The sequence below is a fragment of the Triturus cristatus genome, chromosome 1_2 (assembly GCF_964204655.1).
Source record: "Triturus cristatus chromosome 1_2, aTriCri1.1, whole genome shotgun sequence".
NCBI classification, from domain to species: Eukaryota; Metazoa; Chordata; class Amphibia; order Caudata; family Salamandridae; genus Triturus; species Triturus cristatus.
In genome coordinates this window covers 44,378,638-44,406,324 of record NC_140580.1, presented here as the reverse complement: position 1 = coordinate 44,406,324, position 27,687 = coordinate 44,378,638, and the positions used below count along the sequence as shown (strand labels likewise).

The window sequence follows — 27,687 nt, the reverse complement described above, 5'->3', positions numbered from 1 at the left end:
TTCCTCACCTTCCCTATCACTTAGAGTAATTACTGTGTATACATACTCTTCAACATCCTGCTTTTTATTGCCTAATCTAGTAATCCCACCTAACTTCTAACTAACCCTTTTACAACATCCTATCCCTCTCTGGAGGACACAGAATATCAGGGCTAATATCACTAAAACAGGCAACAAAACCTTAAATAGTCCCGACATCCAGTATGGCACCCAAGAGAACTACCCTGTAAACCATTTGTTGGGGCACCCGCCTCATTCACCATCTTCTTTTACAAGGTAGCCAAAGCTTGTATGGCCTCTGTTAGCGTTCCGTTATTGGTGTCATTGGCTGGAATATACATGCAACAGGCCGTTCAAATCTTGGCACATACTCCTCCTTCCATTGTCATCATTAAGTCTCTCTAACACATATCTATGCTGCATGATCATTATTCTCATGGCTCGCAGCTCCTCTTTAATTGCGTTGAATCCATCTTCAGTGGCGTTGATGGCCTTCATGAACTCCCAGCGGGTAATCTGAGGCCAACATGCAGTTGCCTTTGCTTGAACAAATGGTAGGATGCTGCGGAAGAAGATTTGTGCATTTTTTAACAGCCTGTGCTCTTATGGGACGTCTTCCCAGGCTTTAGTACCGTAATACTCTGCAGCTCTCTTCCTCCAATGATGGTGCAGCAAGGTTGTTGGACAGCTCATTGGATGGTCATGCAGTTCGGAGAAGTCGACTCCTGAAATCACCATGGAGGGAGTGTACACAGTCACCAAAGAGCAGAGGCCTTGCCAACCAGAAGGAAGTCGTGTATACAACCATTCACCACAGCTCCAGTAAAAATCCATCAGACTGGATGTGCTCCATTGCAGGTCGGCGTTATATTTTGTGATGTTGCAATTGATGTTCTTTCCCAACGGGATTGTTCCATTTCTCCTGAAACACAAAGAGAAGAGAATGGGATTTCATCCTGCTAGAAGAGTTGTAAGTGTTTCTGTACAACTCAATCTAGATATATTACTCATCCCACACTGCCTGAGACTTCTGTCATGTGCTATTGTCAGTCTGGTTCTCCTTCCATAGAGACAGAGCTCTGCATTCAAATGAAGCGCCATGGTGCCAATGACAATGAACATATACTGACCGATTTACCTGAGATATGTCCTTTCCTGACAATTGTGGGGCCTAGGTATAACAGAATAATTCTGGTATAAAAGCGTAGGTCAGGATACCACTAAAAATCCCTACTGCAATATCTTAGCTCTCCAAGTCTCACCCTTGTACCTCTGTTGGCCATTGCATCTAACTTTACTACTAGTTCTTTGCCTTCTTTAGAATGTTCATTATATCTGCTACCTCTTCCTCATATTGCATGGTGTTTACTAAGAATGTTCTCTGTCTGACACACAGTGGTTGAATCTGTGCTCGTATTCTACAAAGGAAAAGGTGTAACAGACACATGGTAATATTTGGCAGTACCTCCTTGGATGAGTGTAACCTATACGAGACGAACAAAACAAAAAGTATTAGTTGTCTGCATACCTATTTCAGTCATGTGTTGATAACACATATTATCTAATAAGCCAACATGAACACAATGGAATATATTTTGCAAGCACCTAATACTGTTGGATAATCCCATACATGATGTGAAATACCATTGTAATGTAACTGATAGCATAAAAAGAAAAACAAAACAGCAATACATAACTGTCTGGTAGCCGAGTCAATGTTAGAAATGGGGATCCTCAGTGGGCAATGCGGGCGCCAATGTCCAAATAGGGATACCTGTCGGTGAAAGGGGACACAGCACACAGCTTCTCGAAGAAACGGAGATGATGACAGGCGGACTCCCAGCGACAGCAAGTCCGGGCTGTAGAGGTCCATAGCGTGCACCCCCAATGGTTCGGGCACTCGGGGACAGGCGGACTCTCAGCGGCAGCAGCGCGCGGCTGCGGCGGCCCGGGCTGGTGGTGGCGATGACTCTTGTCGTGCAGCTCCATGGTGGGCTCACAGCGGCAGCAGCCCTCTCTTAGCTGCGGCGGCTCACGAGACAATAGCAACAATCCTCGACAAGGGTGAACATGGTGCGGGCACACAGCGGCAGCAGCTCTCTTTTAGCTGCAGCGGCTCACAAGACAACTCACGATGTGGCAAAGTGGCACAGGGTGCGGGCACTCAGCGACAGTAGCTCTCTCTTAACTGCGGTGGCCCACAGAACGAATCACGATGATGCAAAGTGGCAAAAGGGTGCGGGCACTCAGCGGCAGCAGCTCTCTCTTAGCTGCGGCGGCCCACAGAACGAATCACGATGATGCAAAGTGGCAAAAGGTGCGGGCACTCAGCGGCAGTTGCTCTCTCTTAGCTGCGGCGGCCCACAGAACGAATCACGATGATGCAAAGTGGCAAGAGGTGCGGGCACTCAGCGGCAGCAGCTCTCTCTTAGCTGCGGCGGCTCACAGAATGAATCACGATGATGCAAAGTGGCAAAAGGTGCGGGCACTCAGCGGCAGCAGCTCTCTCTTAGCTGCAGCGGGCCACAGAACAAATCACGATGATGCAAAGTGGCAAAAGGTGTGGGCACTCAGCGGCAGCAGCTCTCTCTTAGCTGTAGCGGCCCACACGGATCCAGTGAAAGGTGCAAGGGTTTAGACTCAGGCGGGCCCTCAGTGGCGGCAGCTCTCTCTTCGCTGCAGCGGCCCACACAGATCCAGCGAAAGGTTCAAGGGTTCAGATTCCGGCGGGCTCTCAGTGGCGGCAGCTCTCTCTTAGCTGTGACGGCCCACACGGATCCAGCGGAAGGTTCGAGGATTCAGATTCAGGAAGGCTCTCAGCGGCGGCAGGTCTCTCTTAGCTGCAGCGGCCCACACGGATCCAGCAAAAGGTTCAAGGGTTCAGATTCAGGCGGGCTCTCAGCGGCGGCAGCTCTCTCTTAGCTGCGGCGGCCCACAGAACGAATCACGATGATGCAAAGTGGCAAAAGGTGCGGGCACTCAGCGGCAGTTGGCGGCAGCTCTCTCTTCGCTGCAGCGGCCCACACAGATCCAGCGAAAGGTTCAAGGGTTCAGATTCCGGCGGGCCCTCAGTGGCGGCAGCTCTCTCTTCGCTGCAGCGGCCCACACAGATCCAGCGAAAGGTTCAAGGGTTCAGATTCCGGCGGGCTCTCAGTGGCGGCAGCTCTCTCTTAGCTGTAGCGGCCCACACGGATCCAGTGAAAGGTGCAAGGGTTTAGACTCAGGCGGGCCCTCAGTGGCGGCAGCTCTCTCTTCGCTGCAGCGGCCCACACAGATCCAGCTAAAGGTTCAAGGGTTCAGATTCAGGCAGGCTCTCAGCGGCGGCAGCTTTCTCTTAGCTGCAGCGGCCCACACAGATCGAGTGAAAGTTCCAAAGGTGCCCCATCCGCTGTCTTCACAGTAGACTAGAGGCTCCAGATTACTCGATGGAGGCCTCACCTGCAAGCAGAATTCCTCGCACAGGAATTCCAACGGCTGACGGGGTGAAGTCTAATGTCCCTGAGACTTTGGCAGTAGGCGCTCTTGATTCAGGCCCTCAGGTAGTTTCTTCGGCAACCTTGGTGAAAGTTTCAAAGTCCTTTCCTCTGTTCACTCAGACAGAGTTTGGTCTTGACATCCAGAAGGAACACACTTGGGAAAAGTTCCAGCACCACATTTTATACCTAAAAAGTCTTTGTTCTCTAAGGTCGCAAATCACTAACTCCAGTCAGAACCAGTTTGGTGGGGTCGGGGAGCACTTGGTTTACGAGGTGACATCCTGCCCTTTCAGAATGAGGGGGTCTGCTAACAGACACCCAGTGGGAGGTGGAGCCATCATTCATCTTGCCAGGCACGGGCCTGCTCGGATCAAAGAGTCACCCCTCCCCAGGCTCGGAATACCAATTTCTCTCTCCAGCCAGGTCTGACCCAGCTGGCCCTGCTGCTCCAAAACTAGACGGCCAATACACATTCTCACAAAGCCTAGTGTAAAGCTTATGCCAAAAACTACTGCGTTTTCAAAAGAGGCATTTCTAAATATGGGATATATAAACAGTCCTTACTAAGAGGTGTCTTTCGATGTCCTAGGCACAAACATATCAAACTCGAAGTTCCTATCAAGTTCCTGGGGCCAGATAGGATGATAGAAAGTAATCCTCAACCGGCCCAGTCTGGCCTATGAGAACGGATCGTGTCCCACTAGCGACAGTGAAATGGAGGGTAACTGACTATTGGACATGCTACACAGATCTAGGCATTATGGTTATCCTAAGTCATACGGTTATTTATATACAGGGAGCATTTGCGCTGTGGCACTGATTAGCAGTGGCACGGCGCCCAGAGCATCTACATCCAGCCAATATAAAAAAATAGGAAGAGGAGAGGAGAAGGGAGACCCACGCCAATTATGCCAGGTTTAACAGTCAACAAAATACTTCACTCGTACTTTGTTACTCTTGTGTCTCGTTTCCCCCCTCTTGTTGCCTTTCTGTCTGTGGAAGTGTATAAGGCAAGACAAAGTCCAGTTGCACGTCCATCATATGACTCCATGGTTTCCGGCCAGCCACTTTCACTGCAGTGGGAGTACTCATTGTCTATGAGAAGGGTTCACTGAACTTGGTATCCTTCCATCTACGGATGAAATTCTGCATGTGAACTTGCTGGCCAACAGGGATTGGCCTGGTCTGCTGGGCTGAGGCATCATCTCTTTTCATAATACCTGTTTAGAGAAGAACATGACAGATTACATTAACTCAGACAAATAACAACTAATTTTTATCTCCTAAAACCTCAGCTTTCTTATGGGCATCTGTCTTTTGCTCTGCTATTGTTAAAGGGGCGGGCATGGGGCGTCCTGTCACTATTTGATGTGGTGTTATATGGTGTTATATGGTGATTGCTTTCTGGCTGATTTCAGAGAGCATATTAAGCTAGTGGTAGGCAGTACAGCCATTTCATTTGCAAAGTGGCACATAGTTTGCTTATTTTATTCTTGAGGAGGTCATTCAGGCTTTTAATTATTCCATTACTTTGGGGGTGATATTCCTAGCAACGCAAAGGAACTCTTCAACGTCATACAGCAGTTCGCCAAACCCCCAGTGTAGCCACGGACGTCCCTCCATCCCAGAACCTTTGCAACAAGCTCAGCTCCTACTTCCACATGAAAATCAAGGCCCTCTATGACAACTTCAGCGAACAGACTCCCGACACCACCACCCCCACCACCACCGACAACCGTCCGACCATTACCACCTGGAAACCTGCCACCACTGAAGACACCACGAAGATCATGAAGAACACCCACTCAGGAGCTCCCACGAACCCCTGCCTGCCGCACATCTACCACAGAGCCACCACCGCCATAGCTCCCAAGATAAGCCGGACCATCAACACCTCCCTCGAATCCAGTATCTTCCCCGGCGTCTGGAAGCGGGCAGAAGTCAAGCCCCTCCTCAAGAAACCCTCAGCTGAAACAACGGACCTGAGAAACTACCGGCCCAACTCTCTCCTTCCCTTCATAGCCAGAGTCACCAAAAGATTCATCAACCCCCAGCTGACCACCTTCATCGAAGAGAACGCAACCCTCGACTCCTCCCAGTCTGGATTCCGCAGCAACCATTTTGACTTTCAGAAAGCCGTAGCAGGGCTCGAGGGGTCATTTTAACCAATACTTGCACTTGCACTTACTTTACCATTTTTAAATTTCCCGCTTGTTCTGTATTAGCGTAGCGTGGCATATTGTAGAGCTGTGTTCAATGCTCCAGGGGCATATTTTTCCTGCACGGAGGTCTGCGTCCAGTCTTTTTGGTCGCTATCGCGCTCGCCCAAGATATAAAGGGGAGGATGACGCGGCCGCGCAGTAGCGTATTTTGACTTTCAGAAAGCCGTGGCAGGGCTTGAGGGATCATTTTAACCAATACTTGCACTTGCACTTACTTTACCATTTTTAAATTTCCCGCTTGTTCTGTATTAGTGTAGCATATTGTGGAGCTGTGTTCAATGCTCCAGGGGCACGTTTTTCCTGCACGGAGGTCAGCGGTCCAGACTTTTTGGTCGCTACCGCACACGCCCAAGATATAAGGGGCGGATGACACGGCCGTGCAGCGGGCGCGCGCAGCCGGTGGGCTGCTGGTGCGCTGATGGCGCGCCAAAGGCAAGCCCGTCTGCGCCCACCTGCTGCCGCGGTGTCTCATCTTCCAGAATTGTTTGGTCCAAAGAGCAGCTACTTGCCATTTCTACATCAAGCTGCCCTGGACCGACATGTCTGGACCTCAGTTTGGAGGAGGTAAAGAGGTTGAGCCTCCACGAGTCCAATTGCAGGTCCTGCACATTCAAGCTGGATAATGGACTTGTGAAAGATGGTGAGCACACTGATTTTCCGGGGGTTGGGTCTATCATAGTATCCAAATCACCCCCCAGGCCCACTATCAAGGCATGTCTCATTAACTGTAGATCTCTCCCAAAGCATGCGAATGATATCTGGCTCACCTTAAAGACAAATTCCTGGGACATCAAGTTTTTAACGGAAACTTGGTTGAGAGAGAGCTCCAACCCTGATATATCACTGGCTATTCCAGCAGGATGTAGAATATTCAAGGGAAACGGAGCTGGTAATAAACTAGGAGGTGGCCTTTCTGTGATTGTGAGAGAGGGTCGGGAGATCTCGCATAAGAGATTCGAAAGTATAGGGCTGATTGAGGCTTTGTCCTTCTGTATTAAATTCTCCACAGTCTCCTCAATGGCCGGACTTCTGGTCTGTAGACCCCCAAACGCTACAGCTGTCCAACTGCTGAAACTTTATGACACCATCGCTGACCTTTCACTTAGGTATTCTAATTTCACAGTCCACGGAGATTTTAATGTCCATATGGACAACGAAAATTGCCCCTTAGCTGTCCAGTTGGCTGATACCCTTAAAGGGCTTAATCTGATCCAAAAGGTATCGTCACCCACCCATGTGACTGGCCACATGCTTGATTTACTTTTCACCAATGATCATACTCTGCAGATAGAGGACCCATTACCTATAATTTGGTCGGATCACTGGTTGATCCCTTTTCATTTATTGTGGGTTTCCAGTAATAATCAGACTAGACCAGTCCTGGAGGATAGGAGAAACTGGAGGAAGATCTCATCTGAATCGATGGGTTGTGAGTTACAGAACACCCCTCCCCAGCTTACCGGTGAACCAAGTCATGACACTTTAACTTTTAACTGTTGTGTTACCTCAGCCCTTGATAGAATTGCCCCAACCAAGACTATGAAACTGGCCAGGAGTAAACCCTCGGCCCCCTGGTTTACAACGGTACTCTGCACGGAGAAAAGTCTATGTAAGAGGCTGGAGCGTGCCTGGTGAAAAAATTATGAGTCAGAGGCCAGGTGCGCACACAAAGCAGCACAAAGAAAATGTCATGGTTTAAAGTGTAAGATCATTTGGGACTATGTCGCTAATCAAATCAAAACCTCTGACAATTCGGCGAAAGACGTTTTCAAGATAGTCCAGGGTTTTATCAAACCACAAGCTCTGAAGAGTACTATCCCCCCATCAGTGGCTCTTTGTGAAAAGTTAGCTACCTTCTTTCAGAACAAAATCCAAGTTATTTATTCCTCCTTTCCACTTTGAGGACCACTAGACCAACTACCTCATACTTCATGCTGTACAAGTATGTGGTCTGTCTTTTGTCCTTCCTGCAAGGAAGCATCCCTGGGGAAACTTAATAAAATAAAATCAGGCTCCCCAGCCAACTCCTGCCCCACTAGATTCTTTAAGTTACTAGCCCCCTGGCTCAATCCCAAATTGAACGCAATCTGGAATTCTTCGTTAGAGACTGGGATTTATCCTACCGGTTGGAAAAATGCATTTGTCCAGCCAATTCTTAAGAAAGAAGACGCTGATCCAACAGAGCCCAAACATTTTAGCCCAATCTCCCTCCTCCCTGTTCCGGCTAAAATTCTTGAAAAAGAAGTTCAGAAACAATTAGCGAATTTCTTGGAGTCGAACCATCATCTGCACGACTCCCAGTCTGGATTTAGATCCGGTTATAGCACGGAGACTGCTCTACTTGGAGTCGCAGAGACTATCTGTGAAACTTTAGATCAAGGAATCTGTGCGATGCTGGTGCTGCTGGACTTGTCCGCAGCTTTTGATACGGTGTCGCACAGGATCCTTTTAAACAAACTTGAACATCTAGGGGTGACGAGAACTATCCTGGCCTGGTTGGGCTCATTTTTAGAGGGGCATACTGAGCAGGTGACTCTCCATCCTCATGTTTCCACCTCTAGCCCCCTTGTTTGTGGGGTCCTGCAGGGCTCTGCTTTAATTCCAATGCTTTTTAATGTGTATCTTACTCCCCTTGCGGCCATAGTTGAGCAATGTGGGGTGAAGGTCGTCTCATATGCCGATGACACGCAACTGGTGTTCTCTTTTAGAGATCACAGCAAGACAGCCTTTGTCAGTTTTAAGCAGTGTCTCCTTAATATCTCATCATGGATGACAGAGAGCTGCTTAAAACAACACAGATAAAATGGAGGTTCTGTTTTTTTAACCAGTCAACCACCCCTCCATCAGAACTTTGTTGGCCGGCTGAGTTAAATCCACCTCCTCTTCCAGTTGCCTCTGCCAGGGATCTAGGTTTCAAGTTTGATATACAAATGGCTGGCAAAGCTCAAATCTCCCATGTCTCTGCACAATGTTTCTGGAAGTTGAAGGCTCTATGGAGATTCCATCACTTTCTACCTATGGACTGCAGGAAGACCGTGGTGCATGCATTAGTCACCTCCCAGCTCGACTACGTGAATAGCCTCTATCTGGGTCTCCCTGAGTATCTGCTCAGAAGTCTACAGATTATTCAAAACATGGCAGCAAGGCTCATTAGGAATGTGCCATTGCGACACCACATTACCCCGCATTTGCGTAGTCTATACTGACTACTGGTGAAAAGAAGAATAGAATATAAAGCACTGACCCTGGCCCATAGAGCAATGAATAACATTGGCCCGCAGTATTTGAGGCAGAGACTTCAGAAATATAGCAAGAATAGAGTACTTAGATCGAATGACCAAAATCTACTGGTTATCCTGCGGTTTGCGAAGGCCAGGCTTGGTCGCAATGGCACATTCCTAATGAGCCTTGCTGCCATGTTTTGAATAATCTGTAGACTTCTGAGCAGATACTCAGGGAGACCCAGATAGAGGCTATTCACGTAGTCGAGCTGGGAGGTGACTAATGCATGCACCACGGTCTTCCTGCAGTCCATAGGTAGAAAGTGATGGAATCTCCATAGAGCCTTCAACTTCCAGAAACATTGTGCAGAGACATGGGAGATTTGAGCTTTGCCAGCCATTTGGTGGAGCATTTGTGATTGCATTCTTCATCTCCCGAAATGCTGTCTATCTTTCATCAGTCCAGTTTATTTAATTCTGATTGGCATGGAACTCTTTTGGAGAGGTCATAAGTGGTGCAGTCATGGTGGCATAATCAAATATTCACTATGTGCATGGGCTTGTGCATGTTTCTGATGCTCTCTGCTCTGGCAGGCATCGCCCCCCTACTGTATTGGATATATCTGTCCCAAATAATTTACTTCTGTCTGCACATTTGCCTTTTTCCACATTGTATCCTTTTTCTGCAAGCATACAAGGGAGAACAATAGGATCCTCCCTGTATATATCTTCAGTGGGGATACACACCAACACACCAGAATGTTATCCACCCACTGTAAAAGGGTGCTTTTCCATTTTACATTTGCTAAATCCTTTTCGCACTGTTCTGTTAAAGATAATTGGAGGCTCGCAATAACCCTGTGGAAGCCTTCCAAAGCAGTACTGAGTTTGTCTTGCGTAAACCCTGTTAGATACTGACTATCTGGGTGCAGTGCATTGCTAAAACTGTATTTTTTCAAATCAATCACTGAAAAGTAGGCTGCATCTGTAGGAATGTTTGTCAGTATGACTGATGGGTCTAGTACCACCAGAAATTCTGGGATTAACCTATCGTTCAGGGGGCGGAAACCTTGAATCATCCTCCATGTTGCGTCCTTAGCCTTTTTTATAGGATAAATCAGTGTATTACAGGGTGATTGTCTTTCATATATTAGTCCTTACTCAAGTAAATACCTGTATTGTGGGAAGGATGCCTTCTTCTGGTTCTTTGGACGAGGGATACTGATGTACCCTGAGCAGTAGCGCTCCGTTTTAATGTGATTTTCACAGGCTCAACTCCTTTAATCAGTCCCACATTGTGTGGTCCCTTTGTCTATAGACTTCTCTCATTGTACTATCTTGTGCATGTTTTGGCACTGTCCTGTATTGCAACTGTACTCTAATAGGAATATCCACTTGAAATACTTCTGTATTAATTGATGGGCTATCGTCAGACATTTCTTCATCTGAGCTATCTCTCAATTTGACCTCTGGATCTGTAAATACTACTGATGCCCACTTTACTAGTGTCCTGTCAAATGCTATCAGTAATGCATAACGTGGCTTTATTTCAAGGGCCATTATCTCTAACACCATGGGAGGCTCTTCTATGGGATCCACAGGACCCTCCTATTGCGCTGCTATAGGTGTCTTTCGTAGTCCCAACGTTTCCTCCCGCAGGATGGCATTCCCTCTGCTTTGGCCCATGCTAGGAGCGAGTACCTCCATGCCCGTAGGTGTGGGGGCTCGTGCGCCCTCCATCTCCTAGTTAGAAGCCGCTTAGCAACCACCAAGCCCAGGTCAAGGAAACTAGAGGAAACTTTTGTGGCCGGGGTCCTGCGGAAGTGGTGTAGTAAGTAAACAGGCCATTCAAAGGGTATGTTGCGGCCCGTACATGTATGTAGCGCCTCGCCAACGGCATGCCAATAGGCATGTAGCTTGTAACAGCTCCACAACATGTGCACCAGTCCAACCCCCAACTCCGCGCAGCGAGGACACACCGCTTCCGTGCGACGAAAGTACCTATTGATCTTCTCAGGTGTAAGGTACGCTCTGTGGACTATAAACAATTGTATTTGTTGGAACCTCATGTTTCTGGGGATGCGTGTTGGGCTCTTTAGTATCTTTTCCCACTCCCTGTCCTCCAGCTGCCGCTCCAGGTCTGCCTCCCACTTGCGGCGGAGTGAGTCCAGACTTGTCGCTGCGCGTGTGCGAAGGGATGCCGCGAACCATCGAATCAAGTGCCTACCCCAGCCCATAACATAAAGATACTGTATGGTAAGGTGTTAGCTCGGCTCCTCTTTCATGTCCCCCCATCTAGAGGTTAGTGTTGTGATCAGTGAGCGGTGTCTTAGGAACTGCCCCGATGGTAGCCCCACTTCTTCAACCAGGGATTCATATGGTATGAGCGTGCCAACCCGGTACAAGTCTCCCAGGGTCTGTATGTCAGCTTCGTGCCATTCTGTGAGTTCAAGAGATGTAAGCACCTTAGGCCCGCTGGGAGAACCGTCTAGTGGTATGGCCAGTGCGTAGGGAACTAGCGCTCTAGTGAGGTATAGACAGCAACGGTAGCACTTATAAGCTACCGCCAGAAGGAGCGGGGTTAGCGTTGGATCCCTAGAGGCCGGGTGAAAGAGTCTGGTATTATAGTCCAGAGAGAGGGGAGGGGTTGTGGTGCAGTGTCTTCACGGCCCCTATCTGTGAGCCAGCGAGCTATCCACTGCAATTGTGCAGCCAAGTAGTAATGTTCAAAACAAGGCGCAGAAAGGCCCCCTTGATCAGTGGGCAAGTATAACTTTGCCAACGCTATCCTGTGTCGCGTATTGCCCCAAAGGAAGTCCCTAAGCAGTTTAGTAAGTGTGGTAAAGAAGGTCGCCGGGACATATAAGGGTAGGTTAGCAAAGTAGTATAGGAGACAAGGAAGGATCACCATCTTGGATAACGCCACCTTGCCAGTAACTGTTAGTGGAAGCGTTCTCCAGAAGTGCATTTTTGTCTTGATGGCTGTCACCGCTCGTCCCAGATTGCCATCAAAGAGGTCTATCGGCTGGCGATATATCTGAATTCTTAGGTAGCGAAAAGTATCAACCTTCCATTGCACCCTTGTGCCCTCCAAAGTATAGCCCGGGTCCTGAGTGTCCCCCCCAAACGCGTAAAGGCAGGATTTGTTGGCATTTACCCGGAGTCCCGAGAGAGCGGCAAAGTCACGCAGTGTATGTGCCAGTTGAGCTGGTATATTTTCTACATCTCTCACGAAAACGAGGAGGTCGTCCGCATACAACAACACCTGGTGTGTCGCATCCCCTAGGGGTATTCCATCTCCTGGCGTCGCTCTCAGAGCCGCTGCCAGGGGCTCGATTGCGAGCGCGAACAGGAGGGGCGATAGCGGGCATCCCTGCCTGGTGCCCCTGCGTATTGGTATGGCGTCAGAGATGTATGGCCCCAGCCGCACCCGAACCGTGGGATTTTTGTATAATAGGTCAACCATCTGGAGGAATCCCCAACCCAGCTCATATCGCAACAGCACTGCCGCGAGGTAGCTCCACTCCAAACAGTCGAAAGCTTTCTCGCGGTCTAAAACAAGGCATCCTGCCCTTGGCCACTCCCTCACACTATCCGATGCCACCCTGAAGAACCTCCGCAAATTCAGCGATGTACTGCGCTTGGGCACAAATCCATTTTGGTCGCTGTGGACCAGGTCTGGGACCACCGGCGAAAGACACTCCGCCAGAACCTTAGCGAATATTTTATAGTCCACCTTAAGGAGTGCCAGGGGTCTGTAGGATCCCAGGTTTTTGGGGTCCCTATCTGGTTTGAGCAGGGACACCAGGTAGGCCTCGCCCATCGACGGGGGCAGGGTGTGTTCTTCTAGGGCTGTGGAGTAGAGGGCATGTAGTCGTTGCGCCAGAGACTCTCGGTAGGCCTTGTAGTATTCAGCAGGTAACCCATCCGGCCCCGGCGTTTTTCCAGACGCCATGGACCCAATCGCCTCCCCGATTTCCTCTAGAGTGAGGGGACCATTAAGCGCCTCTTGGTGGGCTCTGAGGCCACGGGCAGTTGGACAGGGTCTAAAAACCTGCCCAAGTCGGGGCCAGAGCAGCGCCCCATGGATTGATACAGTTGTGTGTAATGATCTGACATCACTTTGTGTATCTCTCGCTGCGTGTATACCAGGGCCCCCTCTGGTGTGCGTATGGCTCCAATTGGGGTATGTTTACTCTCTTGTTTCAGCAGCCAGGCTAGTAGGCTAGTAGGAGTGAGAGATAAAGTCAGTTGTTTACGTATGTTCCATGTGGCACCGAGACAGTGACCCCTGACAGCAATTTTGTGGGCATCCCATTCCACCAGTGTGGTGTTCGCCGTTCCCTCATTGAGCTCAAAATACTCAAGAACAGCTGTTTCAAGGGATGCACGGAATTCGGGGTCTTCCAGTGCGGATGGCTGGAGGCGCCAAGTTGGTATGTGAGGGCGATCAGTTTCCCAATTCAGCTGTAGCCTCAAGGGATTATGGTCAGAATGTGTCCGTTCTGGGTATTCCGCCATCTCAACCGGGGGAGTAGTGACTGGGAGCCCACCACCATATCCAGTCGCACGTGTAAGTCGTGTACTGCAGAGTAATAGGAGTAGATACGGTCATTGGGGTGTAGGACACGTCACAGGTCTAGTAATGCCCAATGCAATAGCCAGTCTTTGAGCACCTGCGCATTTGACACAGCTGTCGTCGTCAGTAGGGGCAAGGGAAGGATCTATCTGTGTGCACATCGAGCACCGAGTTGAAATCTCCACCTAGTAGCTAGGGGAGTCCAACGTAAGGGGTCAGCATCGTGGACAACCGTGCTAGGAATGAGGGTTGGTCTGTGTTTGGGGCATATACTGAGCCGAGCAATATCTGTTGGCCATTAAGTGTCCCCCTCACTAAGGTGTATCTGCCTTCAGGGTTGTCACCATGTCCGCACAAATGAACGGGGTGCCTGCTCTCACCCAGATTAATGTGCCCCTCGTGTGCGTCGAGTATGTTGTGCCGTATATCTGTCCCCTCCAGCGACTGCGCAATCTGTCCAGTTCCGGCTGGGTCATGTGTGTTTCCTGCAGTAGAGCAATTGCAACTGAGTGTCTCTGAAGGTACGCAAATATGGAGTAACGGCGCGCAGGTGTGTACATACCACGGATGTTTCATGTGATTATGTCAGCGCGTGTCATTGCTGATGATGTAAATCGGCTGGGGCGCTAAAGACGGGGCGCGCCACAGGGCGCGGAGGTCAGGGACGTGTATAGCGTGTCGGAATGCTGCATCAAAAACAATGATAATAATTTAACTAAGAACATCATAACATCTGGGGCGGACATTTCGCAATGCCTGTCCAAACCTCTGTAACAATTGAGTAGTACAAACTAGGTCAGTGTGCCGCCTATCGGGCTGCGCGCACTAGTGGGGTGGTGTTATGGACTTCCCCTTGTTTCCAGTATATGTGATGTGCCATCTATATAATCATCGAAATTGTCTCATGGGACCAGCAGTGTGTAGGCCTGGATGCAGAATCAGGGGTACATGTGCCCTCTAATAAGATGCATCTTGTGGATAGTGGTGGGCATATTGCTATTGTATCTTCTCATTGTGAGGTATGTGTGGCGTGTAACCCGGCGGACCACCCCCCCATTCAGCAGCGAGCAAGATCATTGTTGACCACAAACAGTGTTTTACATGCGTGAGCTACCTATATCAGAGTTCATCACGTCGGAACGTCTTCATATAATGCCATCAGCAGTTTGTGGGGTAACCACCGGTAAGCCAAGATCCTCATATATTTCTGTGGATGGCAACGAGGAGCCACTGGCTATCAATGTGTCTCACATGCAGGAGTCCAATCGATCTTTGGGATGTGGATATCCGAGGGTCGTAGCCGCTTCCAGGCCGTCTTGTCTTTCCCTCCTTATTTTCTCCGGGATCGGTGTCGCAGTTCCCGGGGTTGCGTTCCTCATGGGCCCCCGCCACCGTCGTCATCTGGCTCTCATGCCCGCTGAATGGTCGCTATCTGAGCCCGGAGGTCTCACACCCATCCACAACCCCGACTCCTCCAGCCAGTTCCACGCCTCTTCGGGAGAGTCAAAGAAGCGGGTCCCAGAGGAGGAGCCTAGCGCGCAACCAAGATGGCCGCGTAGGTGCGAGGCTCCCGAGGACCACCACGACCTCCTGAATTAATCCTGGCTATATCCTGTCCTTGTTGAGGGGACTGCATCGGTGAACCCGAGCTGAGGCGCCATCCGTTTTTCCTTTTCGAATCGGACCCCGGACACCGGTGGGAGCACCGATTGAAGGTTGCGGCCTTCTCCGCACTGGCCCCCCGGATTGGAGTAGTGGGGCGATCCGGGGACAAAGCGAACAACAGCGGCGGGCAGGGCTGGGCGACTCGCGTATCCCGTGCTTTCACTTTCGCTTTTGCGCTCTCCTTGCCCTAAAGCGAGGTAGGGTTGCGGAGCGGGGTGCGCTGGTGTGGCCTTGTCCAGGTGCCCGGCTGACCCGCCGGCCGTGAGTCGTCCTGCGGCCCAGTGGTCGCCCTCCCCCCCCCCGGAACCCGTGAACTGGTTTATCGGCCCTTTCGAGGAGATTGGCACGACGGTGGGAGAGCAGGCATGTCCACCAAACAAGATGGCGACCGGGCGAAGGTGAAGACGACCCGCCGCGGCCCGGCGCCTCAATCCAACAGTATGGACCGCTACACCCTCCAGAAGGGATCTCCGGAGACATCGCGCACATCCCCGGCGGGCCCGACGGAGGCATCTGCTCAACCGGTGGATCTGACCCTCCGGGACGTCATGGGCGCCATCGCAGAGATGAAGGCCTCGGTGGACCAGCGCTTCGACACCCTAGCGCAAAAGATAGACTCGGTCCTGGTGGATGTTAGCCTTGTGAGGGCTGACTTGTCCAAAACCAACGACCGGGTCGATTCCCTGGCCCACACCACAACGAGCCTCACGACGGACGTGGTGGCCCTCCAAAAGGAGGTGCGCCGGCTTGGCCAGGCGAGCGCCCTGATGGACCGGCGACTGGAGGATTCCGAGGGTCGGGCCCGGAGGAATAACGTTCGCATTGTGGGAGTGCCGGAGGGACGAGAGGCGGAGGCGGCAGATCTTTTTGTGGAAGAATTGATCCTTACCCATCTCCAGCCCCGGGGGCTGAGTAAGCTTTTTGCGGTGGAACGTGCTCACCGGGTCCCTGGGGGCAGACCTAAGGCCGGTGCCCCGCCGCGGCCTCTCATTGCCCGGATTTTTAATTTTCGGGACAGAGACGCTATCCTGCAGACCTCCAGGCAACAGGGACCGGTCAAGCTTGATAACATGGATGTGCATTTCTACCCAGACTTTACTCCGGCGGTCCAAAAACTGAGATTGAGTTTTCTCGGAGTTAAACGTCGCCTACGGGACCTGAACCTTAAGTACTCAATGCTTTTTCCAGCTAAGCTAAGGGTGGAGGTGGATGGGCGCACGCACTTTTTTGACCGACCCGAGGCGGCTGGGGACTGGTTGGACACTCTGCCTGGAGATCGGGGCCGAGGGGGTGGGGGGGGTGCGGTTGGCGGGGAGGGCCCGCCGGATCAGAACTGAGGGGTGAAGAATAGGCCTTGCTCTGGACAACATTCCTTTACCATTTACTGATCGTTTATGTTCCCCTCCGATGGAGGTCGTGTGGGGTCTGTTGGGGGCTTCCCTCCTCCTCTGGGGGACTAGTTAGTTTTTCATCTATGGGGCGACAGGCACACTGCACTTTGGGGGGGCTGTCTGGGCTCATGCAGGGGTGCAGGGAGGGGGGAGTTCTGTTGGGATGGGGGGGTGGGGGGGTGTGTTGTTTGTTTGCACCGCAAGGCAAGCCCTTTACTGTATTGTTGCTCTCGAGATGCTCTGTGGGGGACGACTGATTGCTTCTACGTATAATGGGGGGTAGGGATTTGACTGTGTTGTCATGGAATGTTAACGGCTTGGGGGACAGGATTAAGCGTGGTGTGGTCCTGCAGTACCTGAAACGTATCTCACCAGATGTTATCTTCCTGCAGGAGACACACCTTATAGGTAACTCCTTTCATGCCATGAATCGGCGAGGCTATCGTTTGGTGGCCCACTCGGGCTTCACCTCGGGCTCGCGGGGGGTGGGTATCATGATTAAGAACTCGCTCCCGTTGGAGATTGATGAGGTGCGCCATGATGAGAGGGGACGCTACACTGTTCTGGTGGGTAGAATGGAGGGTAGAGTGTTTGTTTTTATATCAGTGTACGTCCCGCCTGGGTTACAATCTACTACATTTGCGGATTTGGGGCGCCTCCTCCTGGACCTCCCGGGTGGCCTGCTGGTGGTTGGGGGGGACTTTAATGCGGTAGTTTCTGGGTCTATGGATCGCCATCCCCCTAGGGACCTCCCCCGGGCACAGGCCTGGCTGTCCGGCCTTTTAGATACTCTGGGCCTGGTGGATTGCTGGCGACTAAAGCATCCCGCACAGCGACAATACACCTTCCACTCGGGTGCCCATGGTAGCCTCTCGCGGCTTGATTACATCCTTGTCCCGGCGGCCTATGCTGGGAGGGTGGGAGAGGTGTGCCATCTGGCGCGGGGCATTTCCGATCACTCCCCAGTACTGTTACATTTCGATGTCTTCCCTAGGGGGGAGGGCAGGGTGGCTCCAATCAATGCTTGGTACTTGCGTGACCCCACTATTCGTGCCGACTTGATCAAATCCTTACAGCGATACTTCGATGAGAATGTGGGGTCTGTCCCTTCGGCCATCTCCCTGTGGGAGGCTTTTAAGGTAGTTCTCAGAGGGGAGGCCCTCTCCTTTATCTCCCATGCCCGGAGGCGCGAGCGGGAGGAGGTAACCCGGGTGGAGGCCGAAATTGCGGAACTAGAGGGTGACCTGGGGAGCGGGGTAACAGACGCCAAGTTGCATGTTCTGCACCTCAAGCAGGCGGCCTATAGGGCCCTCGTCACGGAGGCGGCCAGGGGCCTCAGTAGAGAGCAACAGGGGCGACTGTATGATGTGGGTGATAAGGCTGGTAAATTGATTGCTTGGTTGGACAAGAGGGAGAGAGCGAGTCGTGTGGTTCCTTTGATTGAGGGGATGGATGGTGTGCCTGTCACCGAGCCGGAAGCCATTGTCTCCTGCTTCGCGGATTACTTCCGCGAGGTGTACTCCCCGGTTTCTCCCTGCTCGGAGGAAGATTCTCATGCCCTGCTTCGGGACATCGCGCTGCCCTCCCTTACGGTGGAGGACAGGGATTTGCTGGACGCTCCTCCTACCTCGGACGAAATTGCCCTGGCTATTCGCTCGGTCGCATCCGGCAAGGCCATGGGCCCCAACGGTATACCCATCGAGCTCTACAAGCTGCGACCGGATGTACTGGCGCCCCACCTGCGCGCCATGTTCCTGGCGGCCCGCTCGCAGGGTTCCCTCCCGCCGGACCAGCGTCTGGCCACAATCGTGGTGATCCATAAGGAGGGGAGACCCCGTGAGCGGGTTACATCCTATAGGCCTATCTCGCTCTTGAACGCGGAGCCCAAAATCCTCGCCAAGGTACTGGCCAACCGGCTGGTTGGCGTGGTGGGCGATTTGGTCCACCAAGACCAATCTGGCTTTATACCCCATCGCAACACGGCTCTTAATCTGCGACGCTTGCATGGGGTGCTCGCGCGTGTCCCGTTTGTGCGGGAGCCGGCCATCTTGGCGTCCTTAGACGCCACCATGGCGTTTGACACGCTTGAATGGCCATACATCTGGGCGATGCTGGCGAAATTTGGATTTGGACCGGGATTCATTAGCTGGGTCAAATTGTTGTATTCGGGCCCATTGGCGCAGGTGGTGGTGAATGGGCGAGTCTCGGCCCCCTTCGCGCTGGGGCGGGGCACGCGTCAGGGTTGCCCCTTGTCACCGCTCCTGTTTGCATTGGCCTTGGAGCCCTTGGCGGAGTGGCTGCGGTGGCACCCCTCCATCCGTGGTCTCCGCTGGACCCCCGAGCATGAGGACCGCGTGTCCCTCTACGCCGATGATATCCTTTTGTATCTCGCCTCCCCGCGTAACTCGCTGATTGTCCTGGTTGATGTTTTGCGCTCCTTCGGTCGTAACTCAGGCCTTGTCATCAACTGGGCGAAATCCTGCGTGTATGTGCTCTCCGGGGAGGCTCCGGCCCTACCACGGGACTGCCCGATCCAGATTGCCTCCCAGGGGTTCCGGTACCTAGGTATATATATTACTCTAGACCCGGAGGCCCGCTACGAGCGGAACTTGCTACCCCCCCTCCAGCGCTTGCGGGAGGACGTTGCGCGCTGGCGGCGTCTTCCGCTTTCGTCGCTTGGCCGAGCGGCCTTGTTTAAGATGATGTCCTTGCCGCGCTTTCTGTATGCGCTTCAGAATACTATGGACTTGGTTCCGGCGCGCTACTTCCGTGAGGTGGAGAGCCTGCAGCGGCGCCTGTTCTGGGACGGGAGGCCGCGTATTGCTCTGGCTAAATTGACGCTCCCGTGGTACGATGGGGGGGTTGCCCTCCCGGACATTAAACGGTATTACTGGGCCTCCCAGCTAGCTGCAATTAATCATGGCCTTTACGGGCCCGCCCTGAACCCGGCATTTGAAATGGACAAGATGCTCCTGCCCGGTGGCGACTACAATCGAGCGCTCTACTCTGGCGCGCCCGACTCCCGTCTGACGGGACCGACGCGTGTCATGGTGCGTGTCTGGCACGCGGCTAATGCAGCGATGGGGTGGAAGGACCGTTTGACCCGGGCGACACCGCTATATGCGTCTGAGAGGTTGGGCTCCCTGTGGACATCGAAGGGCTTCGAGAAGTGGGACACGATCGGAATCAGCACAGTGGGAGACCTCTGGACAAGGGGTGGATTCAAAACTTTTGAGACGCTGCGGACGGAATTTCAGCTGCAAGGCAGTGAGTACTTTCGGTACTTACAAGTCCGCCACGCGCTGGGCTCCGTCTTCCCTGATGTCGCGTCCATTCCGGAGTCTTCCCCCCTGGAGGACAGAGTGCTGGATGGCCATGTCCCAGACAGCACGATCTCCCTTATATATAAAAAACTGATCAACGACAGATCGTGCCTGCTGACTAGTCTCCGCGAGGCCTGGGTTGCCGACGGGCTGGAACTGGACGACGAGGACTGGATTTCCGCGGTGGCCTCTCCGAAGGAGGTGGCCATCCCGGCTCGCCTTCGCTTCGTCCAGCTTAAGATCCTCCACCGGGTTTACGTGACGGGGCCAAGGCTTCTACGTATGGGCTTTGTTGGTGACGGATTGTGTACGCGTGGCTGTGGTGCCTTGGCAACTTTCATGCATATTCTGTGGGAATGCCCACAGGTGGAGCGATTCTGGCGTGGTGTGCATGAGGTCCTGCGTGTGGTGACGCGTGTTGCGCTGTTGCCTGAAGCGAGGAGATGCTTGCTGAATGTGTGGGAACCAAATGACTATTCGGTCCCGCAGACGCGGTGGGTGACTCTGGGATACATGATAGCTAAGCGCGACATTGCTCAATTGTGGGGATCCCGGTGGCCCCCAGCGGTGTTGGCCTGCAAAGAACATATGGATTGGTGTATGTTTCGTGAAAAGGTAGTGTATGTGGCGAGGGGTAAGCCTGGGGCGTGGGTGAAAATCTGGGGCCCCTGGAACGCCTATCGCGGGGGTATTTGTGAGCCGCCACTGCTACCGGCCGCCTCACCAGCTCCGTCCCCCTAGCCGACCCCCTCCCCCAGCCGCGGGCATGTGGTTCCCCTGTCCCTGATCTATTCCCATTCCCCTCTTCAGAGTTTGGCTGCTGGTTGGGATCCCCCACTTAAGGAGCACGTGCCGTCACTTTGGATGGCGGGTTGCCTTGCGGGTGTGGTTTTTTGTGTTGTTCTGTTTTGAAAAAAAGGAAACCGTATTGTGGGCTTGGAGTTATGTGGCCTGCACTATTGATATCTTCTGATTAACCGATCTGCACCGCCAAGAGACTCTTACTGTAGGTATGTCATATGCTTCTGCCACTCTAGCGGCCGGCCGGATGGTTGTAGGCCCATACTTGTAACCCTTTTTAACATGTAATAAACGGTTTCAAAAAAAAAAAAAAAAAAAAAAAAGAAGCGGGTCCCGTCTTTCGTGACCACTCGTAGTCGGGCCGGGAACAGCAACGAATACGGTAGCTCTAGAGCTCTGAGCTGGCGTTTCACAGCTGTGTAGTTACTCCTGCGTCTCTGCACCAGAGCGGTATAATCTGTGAAGAGCATAACTTGACTGCCGCTCACCTTAAGGCTGTCCATCTTGCGTGTTTCACGGAGGACCGCATCTCTGTCCCTGTAGTTGAGCAATTTGAAAATGAACGGTCGTGGTCTGGCTCCTGGCTGGGGTCTCCGCGCCGGCATGCAGTGAGCTTGCTTAACCACGAACTGCATGGACAATGTTCCCTGGGGTAGGACATCGCGCAGCCAACGCTATTGAATTGCTCCAGGTTTCTTCCTTCCTCACCTTCCGGCAGGCCCACCACGCGAACGTTGTTGCGGCGGGAGCATCCCTCCGCATCTTCTGCTCTGTCTTCCAGGACGTGTACGCGGTCTATCAAGTGTTGCAGTGCGGCTGTGTGACTTTGCGTTACAGGTTGGAGCTCCTTCAGTGTTTGGCCTTGTGCAGTGACTTCTTCGGCCAACTTACGGTGGTCTGCATGGAGTAAGGTGAAGTCCGAGGTGACTTTATCTATCCGAGTCTCCAGGGAGGTCCTGGTGTGTTCCGGCGCAGCACCGATCTTTTCCACCGCTGCGAGGACTGAGTCCATTTTGGCCGCCAGGGCTGTGGCCGTTGGTTCTATCACCCCTCCAGCACTCATGTTTATGGGGTCCAAGCTGGCTGCGCGTAGGGGGTCCCTGCTGTGTCTTTGTTCTCATCCGGCCCATTACAAGCTGCTGTGCCGTGGGCATTCGCGATCACTTGACAGTAGGGGCGATGCGCCGGCGGTGGCACCACTTTCAGAAAGTTCCGCTTCCACGTGGGCTGCTCAGGAGACGCAATCAGGCGAGGGCTGTTTGTGGTAGCCTCACCACCCTGCGCTACCTGCATGCAAGATCACGGGCGCCGGCCCACTTTTGGGGCCTGTGTATCGTCCCCGCCGGGATCAATTGTTGGTAAGATAGTAGGCCGCGTCTGCCAGTAGTGTCGATGCACGCAGTCACCGCGATGTATGCATGGCAGAGTGGGGGCCGTCAGTCGCCACAGTTGCGTGGCTGCGCAGACAATACTGAGCTCTTCGGGAGTGGGTACTCACGTGTGAGCCGTCCTCGAAAGAAGCAGTGTCCTACGTGCTCAGAAGTGGGGGGGTGCAGCAGTTACGCACCTTTAGTGTCCCCACCCTGCACCTTTACAGTGGTGCAATGTTTGCTTGTCCCTCAGGCTCCAGTTGGGGGTTTTGGATCCCTGTAATTATCGTGGCTGCCCGCAAGCACCAGCTTAGTGCCTGACAATCCTCCCCCAGCAAGCACCGTCAGTGTGCCTACTACTGCTTCCTCACCAGCGTGCAGTGTGTCGTCTCCTCCAGTGCCGCTTAGTCCAGCCGTTTGTGCTCGGAAGCGGGGAATTGCAGCAGTCACACACCTTTAGTGTCTCCACCCTGCACCTTTCCAGTGGTGCAATGTTTGCTTGTCTCTCAGGGTCCAGTTCGGGGGGTTTTTGGATCCCTGTAATTATCGCGGCGGCCCGCTAGCACCAGCTTAGTTCCTTACAATCCTCCCCCAGCGAGCGCCATCAGTGTGTCTACTACTGCCTCCTCACCAGCATGCAGTGTGTCGTCTCCTCCAGTACCGCTTAGCCTCCACAGCGGCCCGGGTCCAGGCCTGCCTCACAGGGACTCCGCAGCCAGACACACTTCTCAACTGCGGTGCCTCTCCAGGGGTCCTGACTCGCCAGGGCCTGCAGCACCGAGGCTTGTTGGGATGTCCAGCATGCTCAGCTGCGTGTCTTTCGTCCCAGGGGTCCTGTGAGATCCCCGACCCCCACTCCTGTCGCTTACTCAGCCACCGGTGGTCACTCCCCAATCGATCTCTGTCTCCACGTGGCCCCCAGTTCCTGGGCCTCTAGGTGGCGTCCCCGCAGTAAATGCCGTCCTGGGAGGCAGGGAGGTGCAGTTAGGGGCGCCTAGCAGACAAAGCAGCATTTTCGGTGTCAACGCCGACGCGGGGCCCCCCCCGCTCTCTTCCACCAGCATGGGTAAACGTACATCTCGACGGGTGAGCTTCTGCCGTCTACACCTCGGCAGCGGCAACTCCGGAGGGCAGGGCGACCCGTTTCTAAGTCCCCCTGCTGGTAGCGCCGCTCTCGTTGCTTGGCCCCGTCAGCGTCCAGTTTAGGTAAGAGTCCACTGAAGATGCGGGAGCGGATGCTTAATCGCGGGCGGCCATTTTCCAACTGAAAATGTCCACGCGCGGCCTCACAGCAAGCAGGGCCGCACGCTCGTCACCCACACCGCCGCAGTCTCAACGGGTCAAGTGCCTCAGGACAAGGCTCATCGGGCTCAGCAGATCTTCCGGTGCCTGGTCCCAGCCAGCATTAGCGCGGATGGCGCTCACAGGATAATTTTATCTGATCTAAGGGGAATGATGAGCAGAGCCCTAGGGGTTTGCGTCTGCCATGTTGGCTGGCTAGCCACGCCCTCCATAACATTGGTCCCTCAATTTGCGTGTCTCATACTTTCATGCTCACTGATTCAGTAAACGGATCCCTCCTAACAGCCCTAGAAAACCCTTGTGTGTGCATAGACTTGTGAGAAAGTGGTAGTGTTCCTTACAAGATTTAGTGGCCACAGTGTCGATCAAAAAACTATAGGGGTGACTTTTTATGGCTGCCATTACAATGGGTTCCTCAGCTGATCTGTGGGTTACCAATAGTATTGGACACATAATGGTTGTCTGTGGGCTTTCTCATTGTGTATAGATGTTAATTGATATCCCTCCGGACATTGGGGACTGTACAGAAAAGGGATTACCTCCTTGTACTGTTACTCCTCCCATCTGGACCTGTGTGGGCCCTCCTGCAGTGTTTCTGACAACCTGGGGCATATTCTGTGGCATTTGTCCCTCTTGTGTGGCCCATTGAACCTGAGGGACCTGCGGGGTTACCTGTGTACTTGTTGGGGAGCCCATTGCATCTGTTGTGGCCCCCATCTGCACCTGCGGAACAATCTATCCCTGTGATTGCTCACCGTTCTTTTTATTCTACATTCCCTCGCAAAATGACCCATATTGCCACAATAATAACATTGTTGTCCTACCCTATATCTGCCTTGTCTTTTTCCTTGCACTGGCCCTTGGCCTACCAAAAAACCTCCTCGTCCCTTACTCATGTTATTTACTGTCTGCCCTCCTGGTGCCTGCACCCGCACTACCATTATGACAGCTATTTGTGGTGGTGCTACAAGTGGCCATTGATTTTTTAAGTTTCTGTTGCACCAACTTAGCTGTGGTCCTCTCTGCCTGCTGTGCCGTTTCCGTGTCTTTTTCTCGTTTTCACTATATGAGCTTGTATTTCTGGCCACAGTTTAGCCTCTATTCCCACTACTCCTTCTCAACTTGCTTGTATATCTTGGGCAGGCCACGTTTCAATACATTATAAAAATGGATTGCATTCCCTACTTTGTTTTCCCAGTTACATCCTACTTCCTGTACCCATCGTTCTTTCATTCTGTTGATGTGATCTGCAATGTCTTCAGTTGATTTTATGCTTTCTGCCATACGGGCGCTAATGTCTGGTCTGTCTGGGTATGTCTACCGTAGCACATCCCAGACTTGTTGACAAATATTGTTGAAGGGTGACCTGTCAAACTGTGTATTTTGTCAATGTTATTTGAGGGAATCCAGCCCTGGTAAAAATAATATTTACTTTGTCTCCCACCAGAGAACTTAACAAGCTTTTAACATCACCCAACGCGAGGTTCACTCCAGCAGTAGGTTTCTCAAAGCATCCTATCCATTTTCCCACTCCCTCCGACAGCGGGGGTAGTGCTCTCTTTAAATTCTCTTTATCCATTTGTGGCCATGGTACATACATGGGCAGTTGTCCACCCTTGAAAATAAGGGGCAATTGAGTTATTGGTCGAGATTTACTGGCCTAACCTCTGATCTGGTCTATTACTTCAGATCATTTCAGTTGGTTTGTCCGCTACCGTGAGGCACTCTTGAAAATAGGGGTAGTTCCACTCTGGGTTGTCCTGTCCCTGCCATATGCAATCTTGGGCAGTTGCTTAGTCAATAGGTTGAAAAGACCTTTGTCGGGCCATTGCTTCCTTCCGTCCTTTTTAGTCCATTCTACCAACTCATCCAGGAAGGGTTGGCAATAGTAACTACCCTCCATATATTCTATTACCTCTATAGGTTTAGATCTGATCTACTCTTTTTTTAAATTGACTTCTTCGATATTTTTGGGGTATCTCTTACTGCCATTACTGACCGCCGCGGAGGATGCGGGTGGAAATTATATCATCTTCGTTTGCACCCTATTAGGCCTGTCTTCCCACTCCTCATCTTCTTCTGCCCCCCTACATCTTGTAAACTCATTTGGGGGTACATGATATTCTGGTGTCTCTATGTCCCTCTTCCATCCTTTTTCTTCTCTTGTCCATTCCTCAGTTGCCTCTCTCAAAGTCTCTGGAGAAGTGTCTCCTAGCCTAAGAACAACATGTCCTGCAGTCCACCATCCATCGTCCTCAAAGGGGAGCAGGGCTTCTATAACGTTCTGCCAGTCTAACGGTGTGCTGCAATTAATTTATGAGTCTGCTTCCACCTCCTAGCTGACCCGCCCTCCCCCGGATCCCTACTTAATGGTGGCCGCCAAAGGCAAGCCAGTGTGCGCCCGTCCACGACCAGACCGCGACCAGAGACAGGGACCCTACATCTCCAGCACTCTTCCATGAACTCAATTCCAGACACAACAACTGACAGCTCTCGACGCCGAACAACACCCACGGCCCTCTCTCCTGTCTACAATGCCGCGGCACATTCACCCACCTCCATAACCCAGCAGCATCTCCCAACCTACCGGACATCACCGCTCACAAACCACTCAACTGCATCCTCCTACGAATGTTCCCTACAAAAGCACGCCATAGAAATCTGGCACCTCATCAACACCTACTCGCCCGGCATCACCTTCATTGCGGAAACCTGGACCAACGCCAACTCTGCACCCGACATCGCCACCGCCATTCCCGACGGATACAAGATCTTGCGCAAGGACCGCCCCATCCATCCAGGTGGAGGCATCGCCGTCATTCATGAAAGCACCCTCCGCATGACCACCCTCCTGGGCAAAACAACGACCCTCATGGAGCACCTCCACTTCCAGATCCAGACCAACCCCAAAACGACTCTCCATAGAATCCTCATCTACAAGCCGCCCTTTACCAACGACATCAACGGCCTCATAGCACCCCACACCCTCGCATCCACAGACTACATCCTACTCGGAGACTTAAACTTCCACCTGGATAAATACCACAACTCAAAAACTGCCTCCCTCCTAGAGAGCCTCACCAACATGGGACTGAAACAACCAGTCACCGCCCCCATGCACACAGCAGAGGAAACAGCGTCTCCTAAAACCACATTATGGTACTCCTCTGGACAGATCACCATTGTATCCACTTCGCCTTCATAAAAAACACTGTACACTGAAGACCAGCTCACCTCCACCCTTGTCAACAACCCCACCACCGACCACGTCAGACGCAAATGCCCAAGTACGCAACCTCCACCGCTGGATCATGAACTGCGCCAAAACACTCGCCCTCCTCAAGAAAGCCACCGGAAGACACATCAAGAAAGCAAGCTGGTTCACCCCTGCACTCCAAGAATCCAGACGCTCCTGCAGGCGAATTGAAAAGACATGGAGGAACAACAAAACCCTGAAACATGCGCCGCCTACAAAGCAGCCACCACCACACACCACAAACTCATCAAATCCATAGGGAAGAAATTCCTCCGAGACAAAATTCTCACCAACGCACACAACACCAAAAAGCTCTTCTCCATCATCAAGGAATTTGCCAAACACTGCAGCCAAACAACAGACGTCACACCCTCCCAAGACCTCTCCAACAGTCTCAGCACCTTCTTCTACCACAAGATCAAGATGATCTACAACAACTTCGACAACCAAGACCACCTCACCGCTCCAGATCCCCCCTCACGCGACGCCACCCAACAGACCCTGCTCAAATGGATCCTGCTCATAACAGAAAACACTTTGAAGACCATGAGAAGCATCCACTCTGGAGCACCCTCAGACTGCTGCCCACACCACATCTTCCACAGAGCTGCCTCTGCCATCGCACCTGAACTACATCGGACGATCGAATGCTCCTTCGAGACGCCACCTCCCCCGATGACTGAAAACACGCGGAAGTCAACCCCCTCCGGAAGAAACCCTCCATGGACCCAACGGACCTCAAGAGCTTCAGGCCCATCTCCCTGCTTCCCTTCGCAGCCAAGGTCATGGAAAAGGCCGTCAACACCCAGCTAGCAAACGACATTGAAGCTAACAACGTCCTGGACATCTCCCAATCCGGATTCCAAAGCAATCACAGCACTGAGACTGCCCTACTCGCAGCCACCCACGATATCCACTCCCTCCTCGACCAGGGTGAAATGGCAGCCCTCATCCTCCCGGACCTCTCGGCTCCATTCAACACCGTCTCCCACCGCATCCTAGCCACCAGACTTCACAACGCCGGCATCAGTGGCAAAGCCCTTGACTGGATCCGCTCCTTCCTCACCAGCAGAACTCAGTG

The 27,687-nt window shown here is 52.4% G+C and overlaps 1 pseudogene; it reads right to left on the bottom strand.

Annotated features, from left to right (window-relative positions):
* Positions 1-269: 269 nt before the first annotated feature.
* LOC146866719 (endogenous retrovirus group PABLB member 1 Env polyprotein-like) lies at positions 270-4,568 on the bottom strand (annotated as a pseudogene).
* Positions 4,569-27,687: the final 23,119 nt, after the last annotated feature.